The 20,021-nt window shown below is 32.5% G+C and overlaps 1 long non-coding RNA gene across 1 annotated transcript in view; it reads right to left on the reverse strand.

Moving 5' to 3' along the window:
* Positions 1–20,021, reverse strand: part of LOC138856389 (uncharacterized) — an 86,693-nt gene that overhangs the window by 38,476 nt on the left and 28,196 nt on the right. Inside the window, exon 2 of the long non-coding RNA XR_011395654.1 lies at positions 9,812–9,894. This is a non-coding gene — a long non-coding RNA (uncharacterized lncRNA). The remainder of the gene's footprint in view (positions 1–9,811; positions 9,895–20,021) is intronic.

Consider the following 20,021-nt stretch of genomic DNA (forward strand, 5'->3'; position numbering starts at 1 on the left):
TTGCAGCAAATAAAATCGGAATAAATCATAGCAAATGACGGAACCTTGACTGAAGTCACAGATACATGCATATCACCCAATATATAAAAGTCGATCTTGCAATATCAAATCTACTGATTTTACTATAAAATATTATATTCTATCGGTAAATAGGCAGCTAAGCACATTACGAGACATCACATCAATTTAAATTAATTTAGATAAATGCCATACTTATCAAAAGTGTTTACAAAATATAAAATATGAGATTTGGTGAGTCGCATGACGTGTTACCCGACCGACAGTCACATATACTAGTAACATATATGTATTATCATCGCAATAAACACACCACATCTAAGCTCAACCCCTCACATCACATCATGCCAGATTATTTCTCATCACATCATGCCATATCACATGACATCTCGTCACATCATATCACAACAAATGATATCTCATCACACCATATCTCATGGCATCATATCTTAAAACATCTCATCTCATTATAACATATCATATCATATTTCGTCATATTGTATTTAAAACAAAACTAGTGAAATTTATCATGTAATGATATAATAATCACACCCGCAGCCCATAGCAAATATCAAATATACTATTTAAATAAAGCAATGTTTTAATTACTTATTGTTCAGGCTAAATATATGAAAAGCACATATTGACATTACTTAAACTAAATCACTCCAAACTAATATTTTTATACTTAGTTTTAATTATATCACGTCGGTATCACAATATATATCAAATCTCAAGCCTTATTTACTTTTCTCGCTTTTCCATTTACCTCAAACATTAATATGTGCCAGTAACCCATATAAAATATGTTTTATTGCTGTCACGCTTTATACAATTTTAATAACTTCTGCAAATATTTACACCTCTCCTAAGCAATACCACGCCCACTTCCATGAATATATTACAAAACGCCTGCAACATATTAATTTAAAACTCTCTTGGCATACGCACGTTTACGCAACGCTGCGTAACGCAATTCATTGGCATAAATATTAGTATAATGCGTGTAAAAGTAAAAAAATAAAACGGTCAAAATTCTGCAATGTGGAGACGCCGAGCGAAGTAAAGTTTTCTACCGAGTTGGTCTACCAACTTAATTTTACATGCCGTGCTAATCAAAGTGTCGATCAATGCTTCCTTGGCTTTTATTTTAAAATCTGCTTTTTTTGTGTTCGTATGTGTGTGTATTTCTTCTACAACAACTGTGTCTTGCATATCAACTAAGCTGTGGGTCTCAACAGCGCGCCACACGTCTATCAAAGTCGGCTTAGAAGCGCACTGACTCTCGCCTTGACGGCCCTATGCAGTCCTTAGCCGATAGAAGTCTCACTAGCGCGCGCGCAGACACATCGCATTGATCGGCAGATAATCTGCCATGGCAGCGCCTTGTGCGAGGACTGCCAATATACTGCGCCTACGTACCGGCTGGCTGTTTCTGGCGCTGCTAGGGCGCGTGTACTTACATCCGCTGCAACGAAGTGGTCGCACGATCGAACGCGCCATTCGGTACGCCGCAACTCATTAATTTATTAATTAAGTTGTGTGTGCTGGTGTGAGCGTGTGTTGGAAGCGCTGTGGTCAACGCTACATGTCAGATCTTGTCGTCGGTGTATAAAGTGATTTTGTTTAAGCATTTCCTAGTTTTCAACGGACTATAATTTCCTATTTTTAAATAGCTACAAAGTCTAGCGCTAAAATTGAATTAGGTTTATTTATATACTCGCTGTGCGCTGTTTAAGATAACAGTGCGGAACGAAAGGTTGTATTATATAATGAAAGCATAGGAACTGTGATGGCCCAAGTGTAGTGATATTCCCATCGATTAGGTTTAAAAAAATTTAATAGCAAACTCGAAGTATCTCAGATTGCAGCAAATTATAACATAACGAGAAAATTATTTAAATATTAATTAATTTTGTGAAGTGAAAACAAATTTTTAACTTTCATTATTCAATTTATATAAAAGTTAATAAATACTCTTAAAAATGTTTTAATTTACTTGTTCTTATTATAACTTTTACTTTTAAATATTTTTCAAGTATTTAAGTTATTTTGAAGCGATTTCGATACTTTTTATTTTATTTTAGATTTAATTTTTCGAATTTTTGTTTTTGTAAATTATATATATTTTTTTCTTAATTTTAAAATTTTTAAATACTTTCAAAAAGCTTTTATTATCAATATTATTTGTTACTCCTTTTTATTCAATATATTTCAATTATAAATTTCTCAATCTAAAAGTCTTTAACAATTTAAATTTTATCTATTCAACATTTTTGTACACTGCGGCTTATATTAAATTCGCCACGTAGTTTGTAACACTCAGAAAGAAACGTCGAAGACCCTATAACATATATGGTATATATAAATGATCAGCATGACGAGCTGAGTCGATTTAACCCGCCCGTCTGTCTGTATATGGTATACGCGAACTAGTTCCTCCGGTTTTGAGATATCGATCTGAAATTTTGCGCACGTTTATTCTTCTCGAGAAGCTGCTCAGTTGTCGGAACCACCGATATCATACTATTATAGCTTATAACTGTCATAAAAACTGAACGATCGGGATCAAGTGCTTGTATGGAAAAATTTTTAATTTGATGAGATATTTTGACGAAATTTTGCATGGGTTATTGTCCTAGGTAAGTCACTGTAGCGTATAGCTGCCATACAAACTGACCGATCAAAGTTCTTGTAAAGAATTTTTGTATATGTGAGGTGTAATACAAGTATAGCTTCGGTGCAGGCGCAGTTAACGTTTTACATAATATAATTCCAATTAGTATAATTTTTTATAAAAAACATGTTTTGATTTCATAGAAACAGACCTCTAAGCGATGCCTTCCTTTGTTACTTTTTCGCTCTCTCTCTCTAACTTTCCCCTCCTTTCTTGTGTAAGCACTATATTTATAGTACATATTTGTTATCCCGAATTAAATTGCAAATCCCGCTTAATGATAGCTTTGAGTTGCTCTGTCATGCTGTCTTGGTTAATAGGCTTACATACATACATATGTATAACCAACTATACATACACAAGTTTGTGTATGCTCAAATATTTGAAATTTCATTTTAACACCCGGCTGAGGTGTTGGAAATATAACATGAATTAATCTTTGTGTAATTGCAAAATTGCGCACTCGTTGCACCACCACGCATACACGTACCTATACTCACATATAAAAAGTTACAAACATAAATACTCGCAAAATTATATATTACAAAATTGATGGCGGCTACTACTCCTCTTCCATCAATTGTGGCATTCGCCTAGAATCAATATTATCTTATATGAAATTGCTTCTAATCAATTTCATGTTCAGCGTAATCTTTAAGTGTTGCTGCAAACTGCCGCCGCTGACTGTCGGCTAGGTGTGCTAGTGGCTGCCGGAACAGCAATAGGGCGTAGATACCAGGTTATAGTTATGCGTTAGTGATCTTGCGACACACAGAAGTTATTTTCTTTAATGCGAAGAGATAGCAATTTGCCGCAGACTTACGAGCAGCTTACAGAATGCTCATGATCGTATGCATACACATACACACTTGTTTCCATTTTGATAAGTTATTCGGTGCCCCGATGTAACTGGCGTTTGGCGCACAGGACTTCCATCTACGGTGTAATGAGTAGGCAGCGGCTTACGGGTGATAAAATGATATATATGTAGAAGCGTAGGTCATTTATTACTGATATAAGTACAATTGCAGCAGAAATACCTACTACAGTTTACTCTTAGGTTCGGAGATAGAATAGCACACCCATATATTTTTCTCTCCTCTCAAATTTTTAAAAGTAAAACTGCTATTAGAAGTGTTATCTAGCTGACCTATTGTACTACATATCCAGCACTGTGGAGCCAGCTGAAAGTCTGCTGACTTTTGAGCAGCTTTATTTATTGCCTTGTATAGTTTTAGGCGCTGGCACACAATTTCTTCCGCTTTATGCTGAATGCTTCTGCACTTCTCAAATATGTTACTATATAGGGTTATATAGCTTCGGATACAATATTTTTTAAAATTGAAGGAATTTAGAAAGGTGTGGAGGCACGTAACTACTGAATATCTAAAATTCAAACATAAAATTGGAAACTACATATACCGCTTAAATTTTGGAGATAATTGATATGTACAGCATATTGGGAATTCTTGGAATATTAATCTGATGTAATTTCTATCGTTGCATACAAATCTGAAACCAAAAATTTCAATCGAAAGTTTTCCAGTGCTCCGCTGACATAGCTAAGGAAAATATGTACTACGGTGGCGCACAACTACAGAGTTAGCCTTGACTCTACCTAGTGAGATCCGACCAATAGCCGAACAGCTCTTTCAATAATACAGCGGCGCCAATATTTCAATTATCTAGACATTTTGCAATAATCGAATATCTTTCGGTAACTTCAACGCCCCAATCGAACGCCATAATTCTGCACTTCAAAATAGGTAAAGTCATTCTCATTTGCAGCAGCACATACCATAGTAACACAGAGTAAAACTACATTAACCATTGTGAAATGGAACTTAATTGGTTTGAATGAAAGCGGCTGACACAATAATTTGCTGTCAATATTATGAAAAGCATAAAAATGCCGATGAAGCAGTGATTCCAACACAAATTGCATCGAGAATTAAAAGATAAACAGACAAACGAACTGAGAGGATAGAACGACCTTGGCTGGCATCGTGGCAGCGCGGGGAAAAGTGCTGCGAAGTTGTATAAATTTTTTATAGAATTGAATAAATATGTGATGAGCTGGTAATGCGAGGTGAAGTTGGGAAAAATGAGAAAGCATGGTTTAACATGAAAAGGGACTTCGGTTGATAAGGAGGCAAGAGGCAATAGCAGACTTTGACTCATAACGAAATTTCAACAAATAAAGATGCTGTTACAGTCGCAGGAATGCCTATGACAGTTCGCTGGAAGCATAGCTTAAAGAAAAATATAGCAAGCGGAGAGGTGTGAAAGGTTATAGGGGTTCCACTGTGGGTGATAAGCATTAGTATTTATTGAAAATTTACATTTTTATTATATTTTATATTTATATTGAGTATATGGAATACATTTAAAACAAAAAATTATTTACATAAATTTGAAAAATTATTGAAATTAAGTTGCCACATACTTGTATTATACGAATGTGTTATTCGAAAAAATTTTTTAGCAAGAAAAATTTTTTAGAAGAAATAATATTTGAAGAAGCCATCGCCAGCTACTATCGTCAATTTAAATTCGAAAGAATTCGGAAAGCAGAGTTGCCACCTTCATAATTACTCACATGGTATATGCTTCAGCTTTATACAAGTAGACGCTTTATACGCCAAATTGGTATTTTGTGTACAAATAGGGTTGCCACCTAAGTAAAATCTGATTACAAATTTTTTTATTTATGCAATTAAAAAGAATTATACTAAATTAATTACCTTTAAAGAATACATCAAAATGTTTTTTAGGGTTACCTATAAATCAATTATAAAACTTTTTTTTAAATTTAATTTTATATTCTATACATTCTCTCATACAAAAGCATATACATATATGTAGATACACATTAAAAAAAAAAGCAAAAAAAAAACTAAATTAAATAAATTTCGAAAAAGAGTTACCATTGAAGACTCTTTAGATACGATTGTAAACTATTATAAGCTAAATAAGTAAAACCATTATTATTTCTGTTGTACATCTTTAAATATGACTAAAAACGGCGTAAGTATTTTGAAAAAGTGGCAAAAATTAGAAGTTAGTGCGAAGTTGCCACTTTAAACAATTATTATATTTTAAATAAATTATGTAATTTACAGCCATGTAACGCACATGCAAAGATGATTTAAAAATTATACATAATCCAGACGTATTTAGTAGGAGTGGCAACCCTAAATAAACACTAATATTCTGATTTTTCATTTACTCATATTAGTACTATGTTATTTCAAAATAAAATACACTCAACACTCAAAATTGACCACTGCGCCTTATGGCGACGCTCCGGCGTTACAAATGGCAAATATGGCAGGTTATATAAATACGCGCCTGGCTGCAGTAATTTCAGAGATTATCACACATAATCGCCAGCGAGCCGTAAAGTAAAGAAAAATCCAGTAAAGCCAAACGAAATTATTGTCGGACACCACGGAGAGCGAAGCGCGAGCAGAAGCGTTCTATATATACAACAAGCAACAGTATAAACGACAACGACCACGCGCATATACTACATATTCGCATGCCTAGAGTGACTTTTGGTTACTTGTGACGGCGACGATGATGAAACGGCCTTCAGAACTATGCTGCCATAAAGGGAAATGTAAGAAGAAAACAATGCGAAGAAGAACGCAGCGACACATGCAACATCTTTATATTGTTTATATGTGAAATTAAAAATCAAATAAAATCTTAAGATATCTATGTGCGAGTGAATGAGCAAAAAATAACAACAACAAAATATTCAGAAACACACAGCAATATGGATGCATACGAAAGACTTAAGACACAAACCCACAATGCAATGACCAACACACTATGCTCGCCGATATGCCTAGTAATTGCCACAATGCGATTAGTTGTGCAGCGCTGCAGCAGAAAAGATGCGTCAGCGATATATTGCGCGCAACACAAACAACAACAATCGCTGCAAAAAACTGCTTGCCACAACAGCATTGGCCGTGACTATGGTCATGATCATGGTCATGGTTGTGCTTAGTATTTGCTTGTATGCAGCATATCTGGCATTATTTGCCAATGCCATTGCCACAGCCGTTGCTTGCAACGCTTTGTCCGCATTCACGTGCACTTAGAAGTGCTCGGGAAAATTACAATCATCATATTTAAGCGGATTAATTATTGAACTTAGCTGATCGTAAAAGTTGGCTAAATCTTATCGCACAGTTTGTGTTTATGTGTGTGTATTGCCTCTATGTCTGGCTGTCTGGCTGTCAGTTGTGTGCGGTGTTGACATGCGCCAATTATGTGCAATAATTTCGCATAATCAGTGGTGCATTAAAACAATAATAATATATACTTTTGGCGCTGATTTAGTTTCATTGATAATTTGTCGTCGAATTATTCGCATTGTGCTGGAGCTCGATGATTCTTGCACTGGATAATTTGATATTCTCACTGATCATAGATTATGCATTGAGCACGTGGAAAAAGGCGGTGGAAAGGCCATTGGATGCAATAGCAGCTAAATAATTTTGTCTCCATTAAAGTTCGATTCTAAAGTGTACATTCATGAGCATAATTAATTATTTATATGTATATTTATAACATTAGTTACTGTTGTACCTAATTCAACATTATTCAAAGCAACATATCAACCACTAAGTAAAAAACAAGGAGTTTTTGGTTATTTGCCATATAACCAGAGAGACGGCTAAAACAACTCTGCTTTCCGTGAAGTCACTTTGTCTCTGTTACAACTATAGTCAGAGGTAAGACCATGGCTACACAATAGGGTAGCCTGAGGGTAAAATCTGTAGATTATAAAAATATAAAATTTTTGGACTAAAATAAAAAAAAAAAATTTATTTTAACATCAGTTTTAAAGTAAATTTTCGAGTTAAAATTTTTATTTCGTAAAAAATTTTTGTTAAGTGTTCTAGAAGCTTTTTAGCCAATTAAAAATTATCAACTCAAAAAACAATTTTGTGGTCATTATTGGAGTTTAAAAAAAGTTTTCAACATGTTGTCGTTTTCCTTAAACGTTAAAATAAATTTTGAGCCAAAAACCGTCACATTCGGTAATTTTTATATAAATGTAAAGAGTTTAAACCAAAAATAATTTTTTCTTGTCAAAAAAAATTTTAACTCAAAATTTACTTTTAAACTGTGATGTTAAAAAAAAATTTTTTTGTCCAAAAATTTAAAACAAAAAATGTGATTTTTTGTCCAAAACTTTTTTTTATAACTTACAGATTTTACCCTCACGCTTAGCAAAAAAAAAATTTTTTTTCACTGGATATATATGGTATATTAGTATAATGCATATAGAATCATACGAATGTTGTTGAATGTTGAAGAAGTCCGATTTACTTCGAGTGGTTTTTTGTATAAAAAAAAGTCTTAGCAAAACTTATCGTCAATCCATCTTTATTAATGACAATAGCATGGAAGAAATAGAGGAATAGACGAGTACAAAAACAGCTTCCTTCATGCAAAAACGCTGCAAAGAAAGCTATTAAAAGATATTCTTCTCAACAAAAACAAATAGAAGTCATCGTTTAAGCAGCTTATTGTTGTTTTTGTAGTAACAGTAACTATTTTCCAATCTTTTTGAGGTTAGTTGTCAAGATGACATTTCTTGGCCAAATTAAAATGTTTATCTGTTCCGGTTATGTGGAATCGACTGCCGTGAGAGCGAAGCCATATTATTCATTAGACTTGACTCCATGCTAAATTTTTCAGATTCAGCGACTCAAATATTCGCTCCGGATTTGACGAGTGCTCATTTGAGTCAATAGAATGAAATTCGCGAATGCAGCTATAAACAAACCGCCTGTAGCTTATAATATATATATATATATATATATATATGTATATATATCGAATATCAGATATATTGTCTATATCTTTGTATTTATCTTAAAGATTTACTTTACATATATTAATATATTTTTTCATAAGTAAAAAGTAATGTATGCATAAACAGTAGAAAATTTAATTTTTTGCCGTATACATCCTAATCTCAAAAATTACACATCGCGCCGATTTTTTCAAAACTTCCAAATTGTAAAACGTCTCAGGCTTTATTACAAAAACCAAAATTATAAATATTTTTTGCGATAATTTTTTGCTTCATTTGTTTTTTTGATGTTCTTTCAAACCCTTGAAAGTTCGCACCTACACTTGTGAGGCATGCAGACACTAATGCCTATATTTATCTATATAACCAAAATTTTTTATTTTTTTTTTACTCATGCTCAAGTTAAATAATATGCTTTGCCTGCGGACGGCTTATGCAAAACACCGTCAATGAAAGGTAATTATTGGTTACTTTTTCTGGTTGAAAAAAATAGCTTATTCTACTGTAATTATATGAAAAAGTTGATTTTAATTTAATGTTTGAGTGTCGAAACTGATTAGCATCTGCGGAAGAGTTCAACGGCCCAGGAACAAACAGAATGCGTCAAAAGAAAAAATTTAAAAATATATGAAAATAATTAATACATAAAAATATTTTATATATGTATACATATGTGCATATAATAATCTTATTGCATGATCTGAAATTTTTTTTTTTTAATATCAAAGTAAAGAAAGCATTCAAGCAAAAAAAAATATTTAAATTTCAAAAGTTTATTTTTGCAATTTTTTCTTGCCGCAAAACAAAAATAATAAATCTAAATAAATTGCTATAACTTGTTGAGTTATCATACTATTCACTATAAATATTGACTTTTCGCTACCTTCATTTATCACAAAACTACTGCTACTTTATTGCGAAAGAGCAACAGCAAAAGCGACACATTTCTCCACACAAAAGCTAAATGCCTTTCTCACCTTTCAGCTCAGTGGCTTTCATAACCACTCCCCTGCTTATTCTGTGACACAAGTGTTTATTTCTACAATATATACAATAACATAAGTTTTCTCACTGTATCGCTTAACAGCTTAACATGCCTCAAACACCTTTACAAATACTCAGAACAAATCACTTGACTAACGCCTTTGGCTGGTACACTCATTGCTCGTTTTCGTTGTTCTGCGCACGCGTTACTTAGCACCCGCAAACGGGTGTTGCTAACATCGCTCAAATTTATAGAAACACCAAACATAACAAACAAAATATTATTTACTTACCAGAGTGCCAGAGGCCGTTTTCGGCTGTTGAAGGCGTAAGAAGTGAGCGGCTCAAGCTTTATCATAAATCAAGAGTCAATAATCTGAAATAATGCGCACGCAAAGAAATGCAAAAAGAAAAAAGCATTAGAATTAAGAAGATGAATTAGAAGTGAATAGACTTACTATAATAAATTTGTTGAAAACTTAGAAAAGAAAAAAAAAACTTTTTTAATATGTATTGATTACTAAAGTAGATAGACTATAATTTTATAATTGGAAATATTATAAATAAGCGAAGTCGGTGATTTACATAAAAAAAATCAATTTCCATAACATTCTTCTCATGAACAAAGTATACTTTTACGATTTGCTTTACTTTCTCAGATAAATCTGTATTCCTCGTTACCTCTGTGAAGTCCTCAAAATTTTCAGCATTTATGTGCCTCTTCTTTCTATATTTTCGCAGCCTAAGCAGTTATTCATCGGGTTCTAACTAGAGCTCAATTTGTTTTGAGCGGCCTGACAAAGAGCAGTTTATTGAGAGTTCCAGGTAGCTTATGGGTAGTCATTAGTGAATAGATAACTTAAAAATCGTTGAATATCTCATTAGACAGTCTTCGATTTTCTCATATTTTGTAGAGTTCACTATATTAATAGGATGAATATGAAAGACCTCATGAAGACATAAACCATGTCAAAGAATGCGCCATAACTATTCATGGAACGATTGTATAGAAATCGGTAGCTAATAAACATCCGCTGGACTGAAATTTAAATACATATGCTTTGCTTAGAGACACTAGGAGGTGAATGTGAAGTACTCATATTTTCCTAAAGCGAAAGACTGGAGAAGTTGTTAAGACTATTAATTTGTGACTTATTTACCTTGGCTAGTACAACATTTTAATAGTTTTGTTTTTGATTTACTTTTGGCACTGCATAGACCTCGCACTACCCCACATATGCCAAAAGCACACTTACAAATTGTTTGTATGACTAATAAGCCATGAATTATTAGCGCTCGCACATTAATGCTTTAATAGCTTCGAAATGACATTTGCTGGTAACAACATGCAACATGCATACAAACATATGTGTATATATAATTCATGACCACCGATGATCGATGTGCCGAACAAGGACTCGACTCTAGTCCACACTTTAACCAAACTTCTTACTTATGCAAACAAGTGTTTAACAGTGCACTAACACACCCACATATTAGCTGTTATGTAAATATGCACGTGCGTGCCGCGCTTCTTGCCACTTCTGTGCTTTCATTGGCTACACTGGCACAGCATGAATTTATGTACAACATGACAGACATTAATTTCATACCAATTCATATTTCGAATTTTTGATACGAAGATTTAACACGGTGTTTATGTGTGTATGTATATAAAAGGTATACGTTATGTATAAATGTGTATTTTTTATGTGATTATATATATATGTACAACTGTGTGTGTGTGTGCGGCCAACAGTGAGCTATTTGCCTCCCGCTGCTGGCGTTGATTGTTTTACAATGAAGTCACACGAGTTTTTACTTTGATTTCTGCTATCGATATGCCTTTCAGCTTGCGAGCAAAATCATTGTACACGCTTTGCACGCTTACATAAGCGCTGCGTTGAATAATTGCATGAATGAAAGCACCGTTCTTTGCTTTATTTTTTAATATGTCGATTCGGATCTAAGTTGTTTTTTTTTTAATTTTTGATTCAACATTTCTTGCTTTTTATTTCTTTTTCTGATTTATGCCCGCCTACCATTGGCGTGGGTGTGCCTTTGTGGCACGTACAGTGTCTATAATCTTTGTAAGATAAAAAAAAGATATAACTGTTTACGCACATTGAATTAGGTTAATGTGATTTTAATAATATTTCTTATGACTTTGCTGAACGAATTATGAAATTAAATTTTATGTGATGTGCATTTTCATTAATTTTGTAAAGCATCACTTGAAAGCGTTCACTTCACTTTATGGAGGAAGGTCGAAAGTTATAACTCTTTTATAACATTAAATAAAAAAATCTATACACAGTTTTTTTTTGTCAGTTTCGTTAATATAGCGCTTTTCCTAACAGATTCTAAATTCTGTTAATTAATTTTTTTTTCAGTGGCTATATAGAATACTCCACCATAGTGAGTTTTTTGAGTAACGCATGTGCAGAATATTTAGTTTATTTTTTTTTTCATTACCATTACAACAAGTACAATCGTCGCCATTACTACAATTACCTGTTTTACTTTTAATTTTATGAGTTGAAAAAACCATAAACATTACAGCTACCATTTTTATACGATTACAATTAACTTTTTCATTATTCTTGCGAGCAATTATATTGGGGAATACATGTAACTCCACTCACATTTATAGTTAGCAATATCACGCCGTGACTTGCTAATATTTATATAAAGTTCACTTACAAATACTGTAATGATTACTTTTATTATTCGAACTCTAATTGATTTGGTCATAAGTCATATAATAATCAAGTTTTCACTATTATACTTTTCATTATTATTCATATTACCATTATAATAGCAATTATCTTGATAATTACTTTTGTAGTTAGCATTACCACTCCATTAGTTACAAATATTTATATTAAGTTCAATTCCAAATACTGTAAACATTATTTGCATTAATTTAAGTTCAATTGATATCGGCATAAGTCATATGGTAATCATATTTATAACCATTATATGTTTCTTTTTATTCACATTACCATTAGAATAGCAATTATCATGAGGAAAAAAACTATAATTACTTTTATAGCTAATATAACCACTCAGTGAGTTGTTAATATTTATATTATTACCACTTAAGTAATTTATAATTACTGTAATCATTACATTAATTAATCCAGTTACATTTAAACTGTCCATAAGCATACCGCCTTGATTACAATTAACACTACTAATATAATTCTGAATGTTGTTTCCATTAGTACACAATAAAATTGCCAAAATACTTGTAATTGATATTGTAATGAGTACTACAAAGTATTCCGAAGCACGTATGCTGCTTAACGATAACGATCTAAAGTTAACTACCGCATAATTTGATAAATTCCCTTTATTCGTAATAAGTTTATGGCATATAGAACGGTTCTATTCAATAACTGTAAACGAATTTATTATGGGTATATAAATATTGAAAAAATCGTAAAACTCTACCGAAAATATTTCCCAAACAATAAAAATCGTATGAGTATTATGATATATATAGTTTTTACACATACAAGTCTAAACCTTTTCTCCTTACCCAGTTACATCATATACGCCATGTGAATATTAATAAATATATAAAAACAACAAAATACGTCAATTCAAACTGAAATTGCTAACTAATGTAGACGCATGATTGACGGAATTGTGTTACGGCTGCGTCAATAACACACAAACAAAAGCAAAACAACACTAGAGACATGACATGACGCTTTCAGTGCAAGTCTAAATGTGAACTGTACAAAACGTCAGCAATATAAAGCCGGCCAGCTACTGTTTTGCCAACAAAATACACACATACCCGGTAAATGCCGCCAACGCTAGCGCCAACAACTCAATAAAGGCAGGCATTATGGGACTATTTAGTTATATATAATATTATATGTATGTTCATATAAAAAGTCGTTTTATTTTCAGAAATTTTTTTATATAAATACTATATACATCTGCCGTCATAGGGACCTATGTGGTTGGGCATTCCTTGTTTGACGTGGGAAAGGCTGAAAGACACTTCGTTTACTCTAAAGTATTACATGCTATAAATGGTTCTCTGATATATTGTATATATATGCGCACACAACCATGGAAACGATGTCAACAATTAATTATAAAAAAAAGCTATGACATATTTTGTTTTGCTAATTTTTATGTACCTTGAATAAACGCCTATATTCATTAAATAAATTTAACAGTATTCTGTGATTTTTAAGGAAAATCGGAAATTCGTGAGTTTCAGAGTGAGTCGGTAATTAGTTTAAATAACTTAGTAGCCGTAACGTATTTTAATTACTTACTGCAATGCATACTGTAAGTACTATATCTACTCATACATATATATTTATTAACAGTACCGCTATTATTTGCTTAAAATCAGTATGTTTCCAAGTACCAGTATAAGTAGCGCTACAGTTATAATAATTTATACATTTCCATCGTTTCTTACTTGAATGATTTTTAGCATTGTAAGATGTAAATTTATTAGATAATGCATTTCTATACAGATTAGATTATATCCATAATTACCAAAAATTTTTTTTTTTGCAAGTATACTGTTTTTTTTATAGTTCCCGCAAAAGTACACCATTACAATGGGTGTATTACACTTCAGCTACCTTCGTCATTACCGTTAAAATAAATAATTATATTTTTTATAATTACTAATATCATTACTTTTAAAATTTTCATTATTACTGCCAATAGTATTACGATTACTTTCAACCTTGTAAAAGCAAAATTTTTAAAGAGCGAATTTTAAACTTCAGTGCTAATTACTTATTTAATTACTCACTTATTTATTTTGTAATTACAATGAATATTGTTAGTTTTAAGGTTTCTAAATGTTTTGAACGTCCAAGACTGTTATACATCGTAAAACAATTTAATATTATCATTACCATTATAACTCAATTACGAATATTATTTTTATTACCAGTACCATTACACTTACCGATACTATTTAAATTGCCAATACCATTGTCATTACCAATAACAATGCCACTACCAGTACCATTACTTTTTTAATATTATCATTACCATTACCAGTACCATTACTTATTTAATATTATCATTACCATTATCATTCAATTACAATTACTATTTTTAATACCAATACCATTACACTTACCAGTAATACTAAAATTACCAATACCATTACTATTACCAGTACTATTACTTATTGCATAATTTTCTTAATTATCTTGTGGTTGTTACTTGCAAGTATAATTCAAAACAAAATAGCTTATTAATATATTATATAAATTTTTTATAAGTTAGTATACAAAGTAGTATTTAGCAATAGAAATTGTGTGTGACTAACAGCTTCCTGGTTCAAATGTCTATACCACAAAACTATTTCAACCTCAGTCAAAGCAAAAACAACTCTATGGCATTTTAACATAAATTTCACATGTATTTATGTATCCCAAGTGACGATATCAAAGACACGGACTCACTTCCTTTTATGCTTGCGTGTAAATGTGGCTGTGGGTATTCTACCGGCATGCGCATTGTTAAGGATTTTTATGACTTAATAAAATTTTATTAAATGCATAGGAAATAAAATGAAATAGAAACGAAATGTTATAAAATGTTTAAACAGCCAATGGTATTATGCAAATGTCTATCGCCACACGCATACATACATATATATATATACAAGTATATATATATAGATGTTCGTAGCAGTTGACAATTCAATTCAAATGTAAAGCCAACGAAGTAATGTTGAAAGCAGAATAGCTGAGACGATTGCAAGCTTAGAACGAACTTGACGTAGATGACGTGCACAGTGTTGGCTGTGGCAGGCAGAGCTAAAGCAATGAAGCAAGTGCAGTTGCCAGTTGTGGACCTGCTTAAATATACATATATTCATAATAAATATCATCATAATATTATCTGACATTATTTTCGGCATAAAATGTGATATAATAAGTTGTACAAGTAAAGATGGTGCAATGCGCGTTCTTGTACAGCATGTTGCAACGTGAAAGTATGCATGCAACATGGCATATGAAAGTTGCATGTACCTACTTCCTTCGAAAGTTATTGAACTGGAAATGCCAATCGTGCATGAAAGGAACTGAAAATATTTTTGCTGTAAAATTTATCTATTTTATATATTATTATTTTTTATTTGAGTCTTTGTGGCAAAGTAGCTATGCAGACGCTAGCACAGCTATAAGTTGCAATGTTTATATATAATTTAATTTGAATTTATTTTAATTTTAAATGTTAGTACTCAAATAAACTAAATCAACGGAGACACCCACAGGCACAAACGAACAAATAAGTAAATAAATAGTGGCGTAGCTTGCAAACAAACTCTTGCCACACCGTTTTTATGATCACTAGGCCCTTTTTATACCTTTATTATTATTACCAACAACAACGTCTGTTGTTATTTGTTATTGTTGTGCACCGCTGGTTTTGTTGAAATCATAAATTGCTGCTTGTGGCAGCAACATGCAGTTTCTGAATTTACGAGCAGCGCTACACTTGTAAACCGAACAATGCTTCGTTCTCGCATTTACTCATGTTTCTAGGCATGTGGCAGGCTACCAGGCCACATACTTCCATTGCCACTCTACTTTTGCCACACCACCAATATGTAATCAAGTTCACATACAAACATGTATCTGTAGCGCTATCCCATATCGTAAATAAAAAATAATGAAAACATTAAATTTTAATTAAAGTTGCTGAATCCACAACACGTGGGGTCCTCTTTAGTCCTTAGTAGCCGCATATATTTGCATTTGAGCGTGTGTCTATGTCTGTAGTAGTAATACTGAGACATGTCTGCTGTTTTGGTTTGGTAGGTGTCACCAGTGGCTGACAACATGTGGAGTGGGATACAGACGTTAGTGTGTTTGTATATATATATATGTGTATATATAGTTCGCGTAGGAGATATAGGTTTCTAAGAGGTTAGTGGAGCCACCTAAGACACTTGCAGCTATAAGATGTTTCATGCCAAGCAGTGTACCTATTTTGTAAAATATGCTTATAATATGCCTCTAGGCAGTTATTTTCTGGGATAGATCGGTATTAGAGAAAAAATATAGGTACTTCTATAGTGGGATCTAGAGTTGAAAAAATGCCTTCCCCATGCAATTATAGAAGATCAGATTTGGCTCAAATAGGATCAATAATTTTTTTTGAGGTCAACATACTGAATAAATGATGGAAATAATCAAAAGTGAAATTATAGCTCAGAGTTAATAATAACTATAATTCATCGGGAACTTTAAATAGCTGATCGATTTTATAGGAAGTTTTGCTGCATGAAAACTAGAATCGGAAGGTTAACAATGGCTGCCGTACCAGGAACTTTGAGAGAAGAAATATTTTCTATGGTTTTAGAAGTAGTCTCAGTCATAATGTTGCCTGCGGATGCACCGGGAATAATTGTATATAAAAAATATATATATACATATATGATAGACTTGACACTGATCACCATTTTCAAGAAAGAAGTGGAGGAAAAACCAAAACGGTTAATACAGAGTAAATAAGAAGAAGGTATTGCTAAATATTGGAGATATGCAAAATTATAGTATAGAGGATAAAACCCGAAAAGGAGCAAAAGAAACATATTAAAAACAAAACTAGAATTTCCTCTCAGAGAAAAAAAAAACAAATGCTGCACCCATTTTTTGGCAACTTATTTGAATACATAGTTATATATACTCACTTTGCAGATACATAATACCGTAAAGTAGTTGTGATTTACCCACTTTTGGACACAAAAATTATCAACGGTTTCCATGTAAATCAGCTGAACGAGTTGAATGAACAGCTATCAGCATATATTTGGGTCAAATCGAAAGAAGACAATGTGGATTAGCGGTGGCCAGTAGCAGTTGAAGAAAAAAGAGTGAAGCAAATTTGCAAGCAAAGAGGGTAATGCAAAAGAAATGACTTGAAGAGAGTAGAAAAAACTACAAAAAAAAAATACTAAAAATAAAAAACAACAAAAGCTTCAAATAATGCAATAAAAAATGATAAAAAATCAGTTAAGCTGTTGATGAACACTTCAGCATATAATTTATCATCGCAACAGTAGGAGCGACAGCGCAATCTACAAGGGAAAAAAATCATTACAAAAAAGCTAACAACAAATCGGCAGCAACGGGAGCGCCGTGGTCAACCCCGTTTTATAGCTGCAAGCCTTGACTTAACCAGGGAGTTGGCTGATTTGCTGACTGGCTAAAAAGAAAGGCTTATTATAATAAAATTAATGGCATATCATTAGCTTAATAATGTTGTTGCCTTCTCTTTACAACAGCCGTTTTACTGTTTGGCGGGCATTTGACCGTTTTACCAGTTTCGCCAACGACCACCACCGACGAACCCACTGACGAACTACTGCTGCAACTCACACAGATATACAATGCATACTCGAACATTTATATTCGTTTATATGTCTGAATACTTATATGAACTAATGTTGGCCATAACAACAAGCTAATGGCTACTAAGTGGCGGATTGAGCATGCAAAATGGTATGTTGCACAATGCTTTCTGCTTTACGAGGTGAAATTTATGCAGCATTCTGCACACACAAACACACAGATATACGAATTACTCGTATGTATATAGTAATATAACTTTGCGCTGTAATCGACAATGTTTAGTCGCAATCGTAATATTTCAAAGCGCTAAAGGCGATGACGGGAAATAATGTAACTTACGATAATCGTTGGGAAAAACTGTAAACGACACAGACGCTGGCAGTTAGCATACCGATTTACTGTTATGGCGCTAGGCGATAAAATAAGCAACAGAAGCATACATTTTTTTGCTTATATTAGTGCAAAAATTGAGTAATTAACGCAGCGGAGAAAATTTATAAGAAACAAATTTAACATTAACATTGAGATTAAGATTAAGATTAAGAATAAGATTAAGGTTAAGATTAACATTGACATTAACATTAACATTAACATTAACATTAACATTAACATTAACATTAACATTAACATTAACATTAACATTAACATTAACATTAACATTAACATTAACATTAACATTAACATTAATATTAACATTAACATTAACATTAACATAAATTAACATTAACATTAACATAAATTAACATTAACATAAACATTAACATTAACATTAACATTAATTTAAATTAACATTAATATTAACATTAACTTAAATTAACATTAACATTAACATTAACATTAACATTAACTTTAACATTAACATTAACATTAACATTAACATTAACATTAACATTAACATTAACATTAACATTAACATTAACATTAACATTAACATAAATTAACATTAACTTAAATTAACATTAACATTAACATTAACATTAACATTAACATTAACATTAACATTAACATTAACATTAACATTAACATTAACATTAACATTAACATTAACATTAACATTAACATTAACATTAACATTAACATTAACATTAACATTAACATTAACATTAACATTAACATTAACATTAACATAAACATTCACATTAACATTCACATTAACATTCACATTTACATTTACATTAAATTAACTTTCAATTAAAATTAAATAAAAACCAACAGTCACAAAAAGGATCTCGCATTGACACAATTCACATGACACAAAATAGACAAAAGGCAGCTGAATAGTAGAAAAGTAAAAAAACAAAAAAATCTTGACCAACATTTCTTGGTCCAACAAGAGTAACCACCATAAGCGCATATCACACATTGAACGCGAAAAATTGTTCGTGCCCCTTAGCAAGTTTAAGATAAATCAAGTCAAAGAATCTTCTGGCAAAGCAATACTGAGAAGTAATAATAATTTCGCGGGTTCACAAGTGCGTGTGGAAAGAAATTCTTTGCGCAACTGCAAAATAGGCGGCGGTACTTAAGAATAACAGGCAAAGATGAGGGAAAATATGCGCAACATTGACGCCATCAGCCCTTTGCGGCATTCGCAAGCAGTAAGCAGCGTCAAAACAGGAGCAAGCGCTGACGCAGCAGGTGGCGGTGGCAGGGACAATGCAACAAAGTATTCAACGAAAACGAAGATTCAACTGACTAGTATGCAATATACATACATAAATACATACATACATACACTAATGTATTTAGTTGTATGTGTGCTTAGAAATATGCGCAAGGCTATACGTCAGGGCGGCGCATAATGTGCTGAAATAAATATTTGAGCTTTGACCATTTATGGACTTTAGCTGCGTTTAAGTGATGCGCATGCGCAACAACATCGGTAATCGTATGCTGGCGGTAAATGGCAAGCCATAGAATTTATGTGCATTTGACATGAAAGCATAAACATATACAAGTATACACAAATGTTTGCGGTTTTTATAAATGTTTATTGTATGTGTGTTGGGGCTAAAACGTCAGGTTTACGCAGCCCTTCGCCTGCCAGCATTGCGGCCAACAACTGTGACTTTGGCGCGTTAATTCACTCAACGGACTAAACGTTTTGACAGCCACCATAAAAAACGTCAAAATGCGCTGCTTA

Source organism: Bactrocera oleae, chromosome 3 (genome assembly GCF_042242935.1).
Source record: "Bactrocera oleae isolate idBacOlea1 chromosome 3, idBacOlea1, whole genome shotgun sequence".
Classification (NCBI taxonomy): domain Eukaryota; kingdom Metazoa; phylum Arthropoda; class Insecta; order Diptera; family Tephritidae; genus Bactrocera; species Bactrocera oleae.